General features: G+C 39.8%; 1 protein-coding gene across 4 annotated transcripts in view; it reads left to right on the top strand.

Moving 5' to 3' along the window:
- PELI1 (pellino E3 ubiquitin protein ligase 1) overlaps positions 1-13,527 on the top strand; it is a 43,209-nt gene that overhangs the window by 15,521 nt on the left and 14,161 nt on the right. The window contains exon 1 of one of the 4 annotated variants that reach the window (XM_009920634.2): positions 9,687-9,836. The exons of the other annotated variants lie outside the window; for them this stretch is intronic. The gene's annotated coding sequence lies outside the window, so the exon portion shown is untranslated. Of the gene's footprint in view, positions 1-9,686; positions 9,837-13,527 lie in introns of those variants that run through there. 4 annotated transcript variants of the gene reach the window in all.

The raw sequence follows: 13,527 nt of genomic DNA, 5'->3' as shown, positions 1-13,527 counted from the left end.
TTAGGATCTTTGATTTCAGTTGGCTGCCACTTCACTGGGAGTTTTGATTATAATAGTTCAATATCCTTTTGTATTAGGTCTTCTGCTATCTTTGCTTAACTTTTGTATTCTGGACCTTTATTTTTGCAGGTAAAGACAAATCTTGCTGCTTCAGTGTATACAACTATAGCAGTATTGTTTTGGGTTTAGGTAGACTTCCATATCAAAAGTTAAGGAATAAGCACCATGCTATAACTTCGGGAGAAACACAGATATTTAAATATGTTAATAAAAAAAATTCGTGAGTAACATATGTGGATGTTGGGACAGAAATCACATTGTGATTGTATTGACCTTTTCATTTTGCTGAGTGAGGGTGGGAGACCTGAAAAGACAGGTCTAGGTATAAAAAGAAGCCCAGTAATTCCTAAACTTGCACCCCTTAATGTTAGGCTCGATCCTGTTCTTAAAAGAAGGATCTAGAAGTAAAACACACAGTTACGCCCACAGTTGGACTTTTTGCAAATCCCAGTCCAGCAAACATGAGCATGCTTAGTTTTAATACCAGAAGCAGCAAATTGAATGTAAGCGGGACTTCTGCAAACCTTTATGAATGCATGTGAATGAGGCACCACTGTGCTCAGTATGAGCAGCTGTTAGTAATTTGAAGAAATGTTCATAAACAATGTCAGTCCTAAGAGGGCTATTCTACCCCTAAAAACTTGCAAAGATTACTTCTGAAGAGCCAGATTTCTTGGAATGAATGAATCTGCAGTGAATGGCTGACTACAAAAGGGCAAGTGAAGCAGTTCCTCCATACTAGATTATTACTAGTAACTTAGCTATACTAGAAAAACAGGACTTAAGGTTTCTGTGGTATGCAGAGGTGCACTTGAAGGTACCCAAACAGTAGTCCATTGATAGCCTGTATGGGTATCTGGAGTGCACACTGTGGGTTAAAGTGGAGACTTCTCTCAGCCTCTTTCTCAAGATTCAGAAAGGAAGAAGTCTGTATTATATTAACCAGTCACTTTGGTTAATAACTAAGTGCATGCTGTAAATGATGTGAAATTGATTTCAAAACTGTGTAAAGTACTACTGTGTTCTGAATTGTCTGGTACTGTTTAAAAATTACTTAGCAGTGGTGCTGTCAAAACTGCAACTTTTTGTGGCTATATGCTCTTTTGGTATATTTGCCTATCGGTGTTTCCTATTTCCTGAATGGAAAAATTTTTCTTCGAGAGAAAAGGAGTAATTCGTTATACAGCTTAAAGCCTGCCTCTCAATGCATACAGGTACAAAGTGCAAAGCCAAGGGAATTGCTAGAAGTGAGTTTGCGAGTGTTAAGATACTTATGCATTTACCTTTGCATGTCAGAGAAATGCCTGAAATGGGAAAGAAATGTAGATTTTCTTTCATGCATGTGCTAATTCAAATCTAGCCCAATCTGTAATTGCTCAGCTACACTTGGTTTTGAGGCTTCTTCAGGTAACTTTGAAATATGAGCTGATATCTACAGAGAACCAGTCATAGCCATTTTGCTTGAGAACATTATGTGGAAAATAAGTAAACTTGCATTGGATGATAAATACACTGAGCTTGTGTCCCCAAACCTTAATTTTGGGAATCTTAGCAATTTCTAGGCCAAATCTTGAAGGTTTGTATTCACACTGAATTCTGTTGAGTTTGGTGGATCAAGGAAGAACATAATATTTTTTGTTTTCAGGAGCACTTTCCTGACTGGTAGAATTACTAAGAATCAAATTGCTGTCTTTCTAATGTAATTTCATTAGGATTAGTGAAATGACTTAACACCACTGAAAATACAAGGGCAGTCCATGAAAATACCAGCTGAACATTTTTAATGCTGCCTAGCAATGGGTGCACACTTTGACTATTGCTGGAAAAGTGTTCTGCCACAGTGACTGTCAGTATCCCTGTACTCTACTAATTTAACATTACTTTTGTCTTCATATGCTAGATCTTTGTCTGATTTTTCTTTCCTCATTGACATACTCTGAGAGGACAAAAAGCAATAGAGATTCTGGAGAGCATGGCTAGTTTAAAAAACAAACTTGCCACTATCTTGGTACAAAAACACATTTGGTGTTTTTCAAAAATGTATCTTATATAACCCACACACTTGAAAATATTTTTCCGTCAGAGTTGTTCTGGTTGTAACTGAGCACTATACCAACTTAAAGTTGCCATATTCAGCTAGATACCTTCTCTTATTTGAAGGTAACATTCTTCTGTATACATAGCAAATTGAAAACTTGAAACTAGTGGCACCTTGAAAACTTCCAACTGTAAGTCAAAAGTTAAATATACCAGTTTCCTTGGCTCTTAATTAAAAATGGACCATATGGTCAGACCAAAGTCCCTTGGGTCCCTATAGAGGTAGTACAGCTCCATCTCCATGGTTGAGGTACTCTATCCTTGGCTTTTTTTGGTGACAATTTATTTGGCAAAATAATGCCAAATGTCATATGTGACAAGAGCCAAGAGTACCTATCGGCTCTTTCCTTGTACCTGTAAACAAGAAATTGGATTCGTGTTTCAACCAAGGAGTAAAATTTAGGAATGGCATCGCTAGCACTGAATTCTTACTATTCTTTGGGAATGATCTTCCTGTTGTTAGGTGTTAGTGCCCACATAGAGGTAAAGTGCAACTGCCTGTTTATTTTTATAAGCAGCAAACCTCTTATCCAAATTGGATTAGAAGTGTAGGAAGTAAAGTATTGCTCTTCTCTGGATATGCTAAATCATGCATTGCCCATGGGATTATAAAGGAAAGAAAAAGATATAACCAAATAGCATGGGATTTTTTTCTCTAAGCAGTAACAAACTGGGAACAGGTAGGTGATCTAACATGAGGAGGTGGAGGAGATACTTGAACTTTGTCCTGTTTGAATTGCTGGCTGTAGGAGACGATCAACATGGAAACTTAAGTGTGCAAAAAGTTAGTTTTGTGTTTATGTATAAATACAAGTTGTATTAGCATAAAAGCTGGTTTACTTTACTCTTGAGACAGCTTTTCATGTATCTGGAGATATTTCAATATACCTCTATTAGAAACCTATTGCATATGCAAAGTAATCAATTCTTGTTCTCTTGGGTTGTTGCCTCAGGTAACCTTTGTTCTGTACCTGAGCTTATACAGCACTACTTAAAATATTTGTAGAAAGATATGCTTGAATGTCAGAAATACAGGAAACTGAGGTACCAAACCGGCCATTTATGTGTAGGGCTGTAATACTTCCTATCAGCCCACTATAAAAACCTGATACTTCGCTTGCAGAGAGTAGGCAGACCTCTGACAGCTATCCAGAGGTATGTAGGTCATATGCTTTTATATGTAAATGCTCGATGTGGTATATTTAGAAAGGGCCAGGTTTTATACCTTATATAAAGACTGTCCAAAGCTTGAAGTTAGGAGGAGGAGGAATATAGTAAGACGGTATGTTTATTAGGAGTGACTTACAGAATATTCAGGTATGAACTACAGGCTTCGGACGTTCACATGGTGAGGTGAGGAGAGCAGTGTGGAGGTTATCCAGCGCTTTTTTTACTGGAATTGCAGATGAACTCCAGTTAAAATAGTGAGTGTAAAGAGCGTAGTAACAGTGTGGTGAGGAATTAGGATAAAGCCTAGGGAAACTCTGTTGGATAAATATTGGCTTTTGTGCTTGATGACCTCTCCTAGTGAAAAGGTACTTGCCTTAAGATACTCATTTGTGTGATGTGGGAGTTGAATAGAAACTGTACCAAATAGTTTTTAAACTTTGTCCCTCTTAAGATACTTTTTTCCTAGAATGTGAGTGTGGGGAGCCAGCCAGTTACAGCTGAATTTCTATAACTGAATACTTTTTCTGTCCTTTTTTTGCTAATCAGTGTGAAATGTTTTTCATCCCTGAAAGTGAGGCAAAGATGTGTTAATACGTCTAGCCACTGTCTGTCTTAACTTTTTCTGAAGAAGTCCATGGTCAAACGATCTAGCTTTGTGGGAATGAAAACTTTCAGGTAATGCACGTTCAGCTAGTTCTGCTAGAAGGTACCTTAAAAGTTTTGCAAGCAGGAAAACTACTTCTTGGAAATGAATTCAAATTGGGCCTCCCTTTATTTAGGGGAAACCATAATACCTGAAGCTCAGTGAATCTGAGTTCTGCTGTTCAAAGAACGCAGAACTACAGATAAAAAGTTCTTCGAGGAAGTGCTTGTGCATAGCCTAGGTTAATTGAACTTGCAGGTATGGTATTTGACTTGCAGAGTTTTCAAGATCCAGAAATGTTCATGCAGAACTTAAAAAAAAAAAAAAAAAAAAAAAAAACCAACAAAAAAAACCAACCAAAAAAACCAACAAAAAAACAAAACCACAAACAAATTTTCACAATAGCTGTTTCCAGGTACCTGGGAAACTCAAGTTTACTGTCTTGGAAAGAAGCCTGGTACAACTACATCTGTGTGTTTCTGACTTAGCAGATGGCTTATGTCAGTTTGACCTTTTGGGAAACAAATGTGTTTTCTTCAGAATGATGCTTTACCTATCATCCTTTCAGTCTTGGACTTTTAGGAATCCGTCATGTCAGATGCTTCAGGCCATTCTTGAGAAGCCAGGTGAAGGACCATCTTAAGAGCAGCTCTATTCCTGAATGTCTGTCTTGGGCAATGATTGCTGTATATAGAGTTCTGTACTGTCAGTACTGAACTGCTTATTGGAACGCATTTTTTGTGTGAAGCTAAGGGTATGCTGTGGGTTTCACCCTTTCAAGTGTTTAATCAGTCCAAACAATCTTTGGTGTGGCTACAGCAAGCTCTCTGCAGTAATTTTTGCCAATTGTTTTATTTTAAGCAAATGTTGAATCAAACAGTCATAGGAAGGCTGTGAACAAATACAAAGCTCCAGACTGGTCTGCAAGACTGCTTGTCAGCTGCAGTTCTCTAGCATTTGGTATGCCTTTCCTATTTCCTGAGGGAATGTGTGTCTTGAGAGGCTGTTTCATACTTAAAGCTCCCAGTCTCTTGCAGTAATAGCTCGATATCTGGGAAGCCAGCTCCTGCTTTGAGCAGGAAGTTGGACTAAATGACCTCCTGAATTATGCTGTGATTCTGTGAAATCCCTTACGAGGAAAGGAGTTGGCTCAGACTCTTGGAAATATAGAAGTACATAAGAGTCAGTAGTCCTGTTCTCCTGTAGGTATTTATTTATTCCTGCCTGAGGTTCCTTCAGCTTATAGTAAGGTCAACTATGAAATATGTTCTCAGTCCAAGGATCAGAAATCTTGTGTGTGCTTTTTCTTGATGGGGTCTCTCCCCTAGCAAGTTGAAAATACTGAGTTGGTAGTGCTGAAAGCCATGTGTGCCTGCTAAAGCAGAGATCAAACTTAAGACAGATGGCCAATTGTTTGTTTTCTTCCAGTCTGCAGGATGGGATATGCATTGATGGTAACATGCTGTCCTTGAGTAGAAGAGGAGCTTCCCTGGTGTACCTGAGGAGCAGGCACAGAAAGATCTAAGGGTGGAATAGGACTTGTAAGAAATGCTTAATAGGGTTTTTCTGATGGCAAAGTATGACTTGTGTCACGGGTAATGCCTCTGCAGCGTGATGATTTGTTGCCTCTCTGTAACTAGGCTACTGCAGCTTCAGCGACGAATAGCTCCACAGTTGCCTAAGGATCACCATGGTTGTTGGATGACAGACATTTTTCAGTTGGCAAATCCCTTTGAAGGAGAATTTTCTGTGCCTTAAGAACTTAGGATTCTACTTGGGTCTTTTACTCAGCTGTCCTGCAAATCTAATTAGCTTCTGCCCCTTCCAGAAGTGGTCAGTGTGGAAGAGTTCATTAAGTACCATCTACCCTTCATGTTACAGAAACTTGAGATGCAGAACTGTTCTTCTCTGAAAGCTGTAGCTATAACAATGGATGTTTGTTTGCTCTGCCCTTACAAGAATTTTCTTACTTCTTGCCACAAGGCACCACACAGTAAGGCAGGGGATTAGGTCATTTCCTTCCCCCCTCCTCTTCCTGCAGATTATTTGATTAACATTTCTATTGTATACTCTAATTAGCATGTTCTTGGCTTCAGGCTGCTTCCCCCCCATAATCTCCTTAAAGCACTGTAGTATGACTTTATTAACTGTATAACATGGGAACTCCTTGCAGAGATTACATGTGACATAACACAGTGAAAGATAAATGGGGCTGGCAAGTCAGTAATCCTTCCTCCTTTCTTTTTCCCCTGTGCACCTGGGGTTAGACTTATGGGAACCCTGTAACAGTGTTAATGCTTTGCAACGCATTAAATAATATGTCTTTTTTGGGTATTATTGGCTTTGATCAGAGTTCAGCCACTGACTTCGTGGGAAACAGAGTTAAGGTGGTGTATAGTGTATGTTCAACCTTCAGTATTGAGTGTACAAATACACTTTCCCCTTGGGACCGTTACAGATGCTAGTCTTCCACATTTTTGCTCTCTTTTCTCAGTGTTTCCTTCAGTCTCCATTCTTCTGTACCCTGTGTGCAGCAATTTCAAGCACTTATCCTGTGTGGGGCTTTTATTCCACTCCCTGCCTGTTTTGTTAAATAAGATTATCAACAGACATGTTTAAAATGTCTGTCTTGAAATTTAGCAGTAATATACTGATCAGGTTAACCCTATCTAGGATGAAGAGCTTGCCATTCAGGCTTCTCGGCTGTCTGCACGCTAGAGACATAGCATTGCCCTTTGCCCGTATCTGCAAGGCTGTCTTTTTAACTGATATAGCTAGAAACGCATTCCTCTTCAAAGCTCATTTTGAATGTCATGTGAAATCACATAATTATTCCAAACTGTACAGCATCTGCTCATGAGTCAGATAGAAGAACATGACGATACAGCCCTTTATTTCTTTAACAACTTCAATGAAAGAACCTCCCCTGCAGTTAAGTATCACTTCATGAAATTAGCAGTGCTACAGATTTCATTGTTTTAGTCTGGCATAGTCGGCAGCATCTCTGCTCCAGGAAAAATCAGATAGCTTGCGTAGCGACAGCACACTTGAGGCATTTGCTTCCATTCCTCAAGGAATTGCATAGTTCTTGTGTGGAGTGGAAATCATTAAATCCCCCTCTTAATAAAAGTGAGGGACAATGTTGACACAAGAACAGATGAGTAAACACAGGCAGGGAAACAAAGTGGCTAAAACTCTGCAGAGTGAGGTTCAGAAGCAGCCGCGTAGCAGTGTGGCTAGGGGCAAAATAAACCCTCAAAAAACCTGCTTTAAGATGGGGCACAATTAGCTATGAAAAGGGCATTATATGGTGTATTTGATAGCAGAAGACTCTGCTCCAGAATACTGTGAATCACTAATACAAAAGCAGGTGGGATGTACAGATAAGGATTGTTATCTGTGGGAGACTGGGCTGGGCGGTAGAAGGCATATCCACCTGCAGTTGCTCATTCTGTAGCTTCTTATGTGGCTGCAGCATGAAGTAATCCACAGGCTTATTAACCTGGACTCTGAACAGTGGCATCTGTAAAATGAAAACATAAAGGAGCTCTAGAAGAAAATTAGTCTTTAAGTTCTGCTTTTCAGAATGAACGCTTTTGAAACAGTGCAACTCAAGTGTTATGGCTTGTGTGAGAAAAGTAATGCAACCTAAAAGTGGTCATACCAATGTAACTTATAACTACAGTTGAATACCTGAATACAGAGCACCTTTTGTACTCTTGTTGCCGTATCTGTGTGTTAAGTTATACTAATACAGTCCTGATGTGGTTTTCTTTAAAAAAAAAAAAAAAGGGGGGGGACCCCCACAAAACCAAACCCTTAGCTCTGATTAAAACAGTATTAAAGCTGCCAACCTTGTATGTAGGCCAGGACAAAGTATAAAATACTTGAAGGTGATGGGGGAGGTGGGCTTGGGGCGACACTTCCACCCCAGTAAAAAGTGCCATTTTAAGGTTCTGCAAGTTAACCAGAGGAAAAGCTAGGTTCATGTGCCAGTAGTGTGAGGCCGTTGATTTTGGGCAGGGAAGAGGGCTCAACTTTAATCTCAAGATGAGTCTCTGGCTTTACCGATGAGATTTATTCAGAAGGTCTCTATCCCCTCACTTGCTTTGGTCTAGTGGGTTTACAGAATAAACCCACAAACAGATAAGCAAAATTATTTGGGTTAAAATAGCTGGGGTTTGTGTGTTGTTTTGGTTTTTCTGTAAGCCCTTTACCAGTTTACCAATCCAATAGCGGTGATAATGACCATGCCATCTCAGATCAGTATTCAGTAGCATGGTTTTTATGGTGGCCAGAAGAAGAGTGGGAACAAGGGGAACACCTGTACATTGATGTTTCTCCAAGTACTTCTCAGTGTTCAGCAGCTGCAGCTCAATCACTTCTGTAGAGCAAAGTGATATCTTTGTGTGTAGTAATCTATGATAGGAGGAAAAAAAAGTGTCTTTGAGCCTATGTATAGTTTTATTATCCAGAATATTCTGTGGTAAGGTGTTGCGCAGCTGAGTGTTTCAAGTAGGTGACAAGATCCTGTAACAGGACAGCCTTATGGTATTACTTAGGGGAGGGTTGGCTGTGGAGTAAAGGTCGAGGAGAGAGAAAACAGGTATGCATTCACCTTGTTCTCAGCAGCAAAGCTGACTTACGTGGACTTGCAACTTACACTGTGTTATGGCATTATGAACAAAAAGCTTGTTCGACAGTGCTTAGCTTTGAGTGCTGAAAAACAACCGAGAAGGTAAACCAACCTTTAAAAATGTGGACAGATCAGGGAAACCAGTCCATAAAGTTGTGCTTGCAAAATTGAGGTGGCAAGCCAAGGAAGGAGCAGCAGAAATGGGAGCGATAGTTGCCTGTCGAACTTGGAGATGTCAAATGTCAGCCTGCATATACATCGCTTGAGCCAGGGTAACCATGTACACCTTGGCCCACTACAACTGTGACGTAAAATGTGATGTAAAGGTTAAGCTTCTGCATCATATTATGCTTGCAGCAGCCTCAGAGCATTTGCATGATCAAATCTAAGAGGCGGTAACTTGGAAGCTGTGGTAACTTGATCACCATTTTATGGCTCAGGCATTTAAATTATCCCACCCACTGGGTTGATGCAGTGATTTAGATGTTAGTGGAGTAAGAAATGAGCTCAGAACCTGGTCTGGCACGTGCAGATTTGCCTTTCTAAATGTGCATCTTACAAGAGTGAGCTGTTACAGTATCATTGACCATGGGAGTCCTGTACACACAGGTGGTGTCTGCAGGCATGTCCTGTGTCCAATTCTATAGCAGTAGTGAAAATGGGGATAGCAATGCCTGAAGAGTTTCTGCTGGTTTAATTCTCACTGTATTAAATCACTTTTTGTGTGGGAGGTGAGGAAAGCTAGCAGGGCTAATAAATGATGATAAAAAAAAAAAAAGAAAGATGGTATAGCATGCCTGGGTACAGTTATGTAAGAGAAGTGGAGAAGGAAATAGATCAGTGTTTCTCTGAGAACCTCATCCACAGAGCTGCTGGAGAACTGGGCTGCAGGATTGTTCTCAACACACTCTCTTCCTTTTTTCCTTTTTGGGGCCAGAGATGGATGAATTTATGGAGCGGCAAGCAGGATGCAGGCTCTGACTCCAGCCAATGGTGCGTGGTGCAGTGGTGTTTACCTAGCTTACGCAAGGCAGAGCCAGCCCCTCTTTAGTCAGAAGGCGCTACCCACAGCCTAAGTAAAAGCACACAGAGCAGAGGTACTCAGTCTGGCAGTTGCTGGGGTTTTAAAGGAGTTGGTGGATTTGGGCTGGTTTTAAACAAGATCAAAGGGGTGGGTTTTTTTTTTTCTTCTCTACTGTGTAGAAATACTGAAAGGACAAAAAGATACTGGTAAGTGCTCTGCATGCTATCGCTTTTCCCTTCTAGTGTTGTACTGTTTCAGTCTCTCTTCTAAAAGCTTCCTCAGTTGCAGTGTTTTTCAGTGAGAAGTTGAAAGATAGTTCAGTGATGTGGTAGAAAGGAAATCTGAGAACAGGCAGTGTGTCTGCGGGCTGCCCTTCCACCTAAAATAGGAAGAGACATTCAAAGTGCATAGTATGAAAAATGCTTCTAATTCGTAAGAAGTATCAGTTGCTTCTCGTTTTTAGGGTGCAGAGCAAGATGCCTTGAAACTGTCATCATTACCTAACAAAATCATACCATAAAGGGGAATTTCTCATAAAGCTGTTAAATATTTGTGTTGTCTAAACCAAAAAAAGGCTTTAAATATAATCGTAACTCATTTTTGCAAGATGATGTAGTATGCTATGTGAAAAGGCTTTAGTGTAATACAAACACCTATTTAGCGGACACTTTGGTACATGAACTGCCTCATCAGGAAGTCAGAGGCTCATAAAAAGCAAAATGGTAACATTCAGATCTGTAGAACAAGAAGTCATTGTAGTTTTCTGCAAGCACAGGGTCCTTGGCAGTGTATTCTAGTTCAGGTGCATCAGACAGTAGATCTCCTTGGGCTCAGTTATCAAAGCATAAAAAGCTCCATCTATTTGCGTAATGGCCCTTTTAAAAATAAAATGCCTCTGTTTTGGTGTAAACTCTGTATATGGAAGTTGTGCTTCTGTCACCAACTTGCAATGAAAGTTGGGACTGCTTATTTTTAAGGTAATACTGTGTAATTTGTCTGAAGGCAGTAAAGAGGATAACTTTCAAGGATCCTGACTGCAAAGTTCTCTGTATCAGAACCATACTTTCACCACATTGTACCAGTATTGTATGAAGTTTTTTGTTTTACTGCTTTTATTTTGCAAGGTACTCCCTGAAGATACAAATAGGTAGTGCTATGGCTAATGAACATCTAATGTTGTTCTGCCAGCATGCCTCTCTTATATTGTTTCATGGCTTCATTATTACAGGTTATATAAATAATCTTCATTTGATAATCTGAGTATGAAGTCAAAACTATCCTTTTTTAACAAAACATACTGAGCTTGTAGCAGCCAAAGTGCAAGTACAGCCAAAAACTCATGTAGAAAGCTGGAAATTAATCTTCTTGAGTAGCTCGTGTGAATAAGTTTCACAGGTAGCTCAGCTGATTGAGCAAGTACAACCTGTAGCATTTGGCCCTTGCGCTGCAGGGGCGGTCAACGGAGGAGCTTTGCCTTGTGCGAGGTTGTGTGCATCGTCACTGGTATATCCGAAAGCTGACGTGGAGAACATGGGTGTTAAGGGGGTGTAGACTGCATGTAAATGTAGCAGTTTAACTGGTGAAGAACTTTCTCAGCTAATTAAGGTTATACATAATATTGCAGTGACAGCTTTAAAATAGACACCTTGTGCTAAAAGACAAATGTTTTCAGCTTCCCACATGCAGTCTGAATTACATCATTCATAACCTGTAGGAGGCTATCATGGTTTCCTCAGGGGAGGATCAGCTGTTACTTTTCTTAACTGAAAAAAACGCTGGATATTTTTTTTTCCGGGGGAATATTTTCAGAATCGATTTTTTTCAGTCTGTTGGAGTGGATCATTAGGAGTTACATAAATCTTACAGGCTTAATATGCCCAGCCACATTCTCATCTTATCAACAGCAGTTCAGAATAACAGGACTGAAATTAGCAGAGGTATGATTGAAATCAGGCCCCTGTGCTTAGATGTTTTTTTCCGTCTTCTGAACAGGAATGCTATTTTTGACTACTGTCATAAAGTACAGATTTTCACATAGGTGCCTGTAATAGAAGTCTTGTTGTAAAACACTTGCCTTGTTCATTGAACAAAGATGCTTGTCCTCACAGCGCTGTTTCTGACTTTCATAAAATTGCTGAGAACTGCTCAGATTTGCTTCTGAGGCTGAAACAGAACTTGAAGTAGGACACTGGATGCCAATCTGACTAAAACTGCTGTTTCTTAGACTGGAAAGTTAGCTGTAACCTTGGTGCAAAGCAGGAGGTTTGCTCTTGTCTATCAAGTTAATGCCCCTTTGAAAGTGTCTACAGGCAATGTGCTTTTTTTGTGTGCTGTGACTCTTGCATGACTTGTTTCCAGGATGACCAGCCTACTACTGGCAGATGCCCATGGTAAAAATATGCTTTCATTCTCTTTGTGAGAATGAAAAACCCCTCTATTGAGATTTTTCAGATGATCTCAAGGCACAGCAGCAGATAGTTGTTTGCATTGTTTTATGCTTGGTATCCTGTGCAGGAGAGACCACTCGCTTGTTTCAGAGCTTGGCCTTGTTGTCTTATTTTCAATGCTTTCATATCATAAGACACTCTTGTGTGTATAGTGGATGGCTAAGCTTATTCAGAGGTTATAAAAGAAAAGGTGAACAGTGTAGACTACGAAAAGAATAAGCCATACAAAAGCAAAAGGCTGGACTGACTTTTCACACTACCAAGGCTTACTCTTTTTTTTTTTCTTTGTGCTGAAAAACTCCATTTTCTAGAAAGGAGACAATTATCCTTCCTTAGGTGAAGTAGTGGTACTGATCTAAAGTGACAATGCAATTTGCATACATAACAGCTGCATCACAATACCTTTCCTATGCATCTGTAGTGAAGACAGAATATGGGTAATCTTGAAAATGGAATATAAAACCTGCTGAACTTAAAGTTTCAGGTGTGTGTGTGAAGGAAACATGAGCTTGTTTTTAACTGGAGACTGGGAGAAGTATGAAAACTATGGTTGATAAACATATGCTCTTCTGCATGTTCTTTAACCCAGGTGATCGCTTCAGTAAAAACTATTTTAATAAAAGCTTCCAAAAGGATTGCTAGGAAAAACAGTTAAAGGAGAATAACTTTCCAGTGGTGATTTAACAGTCACGTAGAAGAAAGTGATTTCTCAATCTTTGTCTCAGCTTTCAGAAACATAGTGATGCAAGGACCTGATTCCTTGTTGCTCACACCTGTGGAGATCAGCAGTAACATTACTGATATTGTTTGTGAAAGCTGCCAACCTGGACTTGATGGGGACTTGTAATCAAACAAGAAGTTGGTCTCCTGGGAATTACTTTGGTTTTGGGGGTTTTTTGTTGGTTTTTTTTTTTACTTCTCTTGTCACTTACTGCCTCTTCCTTCTTCCATGCTTGCAAATATCTTCATCTTGAGAGACTAGTATTCTGCATGGATCCTTTGTGTCTCACAGTGACTGTAACTTTGATATTCTGGTCCTTTGAATCTGGAAGTCAAGATTTGCCTTTGGAGAGATGAGACGTAACCATAGAAGAGAATATGCAGCACTGAAATACTGTGCGTGCGTTCAGAGGAGTTTGATTTCTGATCTTGCAGTCGCAAGATTGCCCAGTGGAAATTGGAGTGCTAAAGAACTTAAATGTGTAAATGGATGTTGGCAAACTTGGGTCCTACTTGTGTTTTGTCAGGTAACTGCACTGTTCAATGTGAATTCTTTGTTTGAAGAGCAGTATGGGATTTTAAATCCAAATAAAGCTATAGACTGTAATGTGTAAATCTCACAGGGTAGAGTAAGGGTAAATCAGGAGTGTAAGGATAAAATTTTGTTTCATTGGTAATGGAGTTGCTCATAATTTATGTCGAACTGATCAAAAGTGTAGCTAAGGTGCAT

Source organism: Haliaeetus albicilla, chromosome 7 (assembly GCF_947461875.1).
Source record: "Haliaeetus albicilla chromosome 7, bHalAlb1.1, whole genome shotgun sequence".
Lineage (NCBI taxonomy): Eukaryota > Metazoa > Chordata > Aves > Accipitriformes > Accipitridae > Haliaeetus > Haliaeetus albicilla.
Note: the sequence above shows the minus strand (reverse complement) of the source record. Positions and strands in the feature narration are given on the sequence as shown.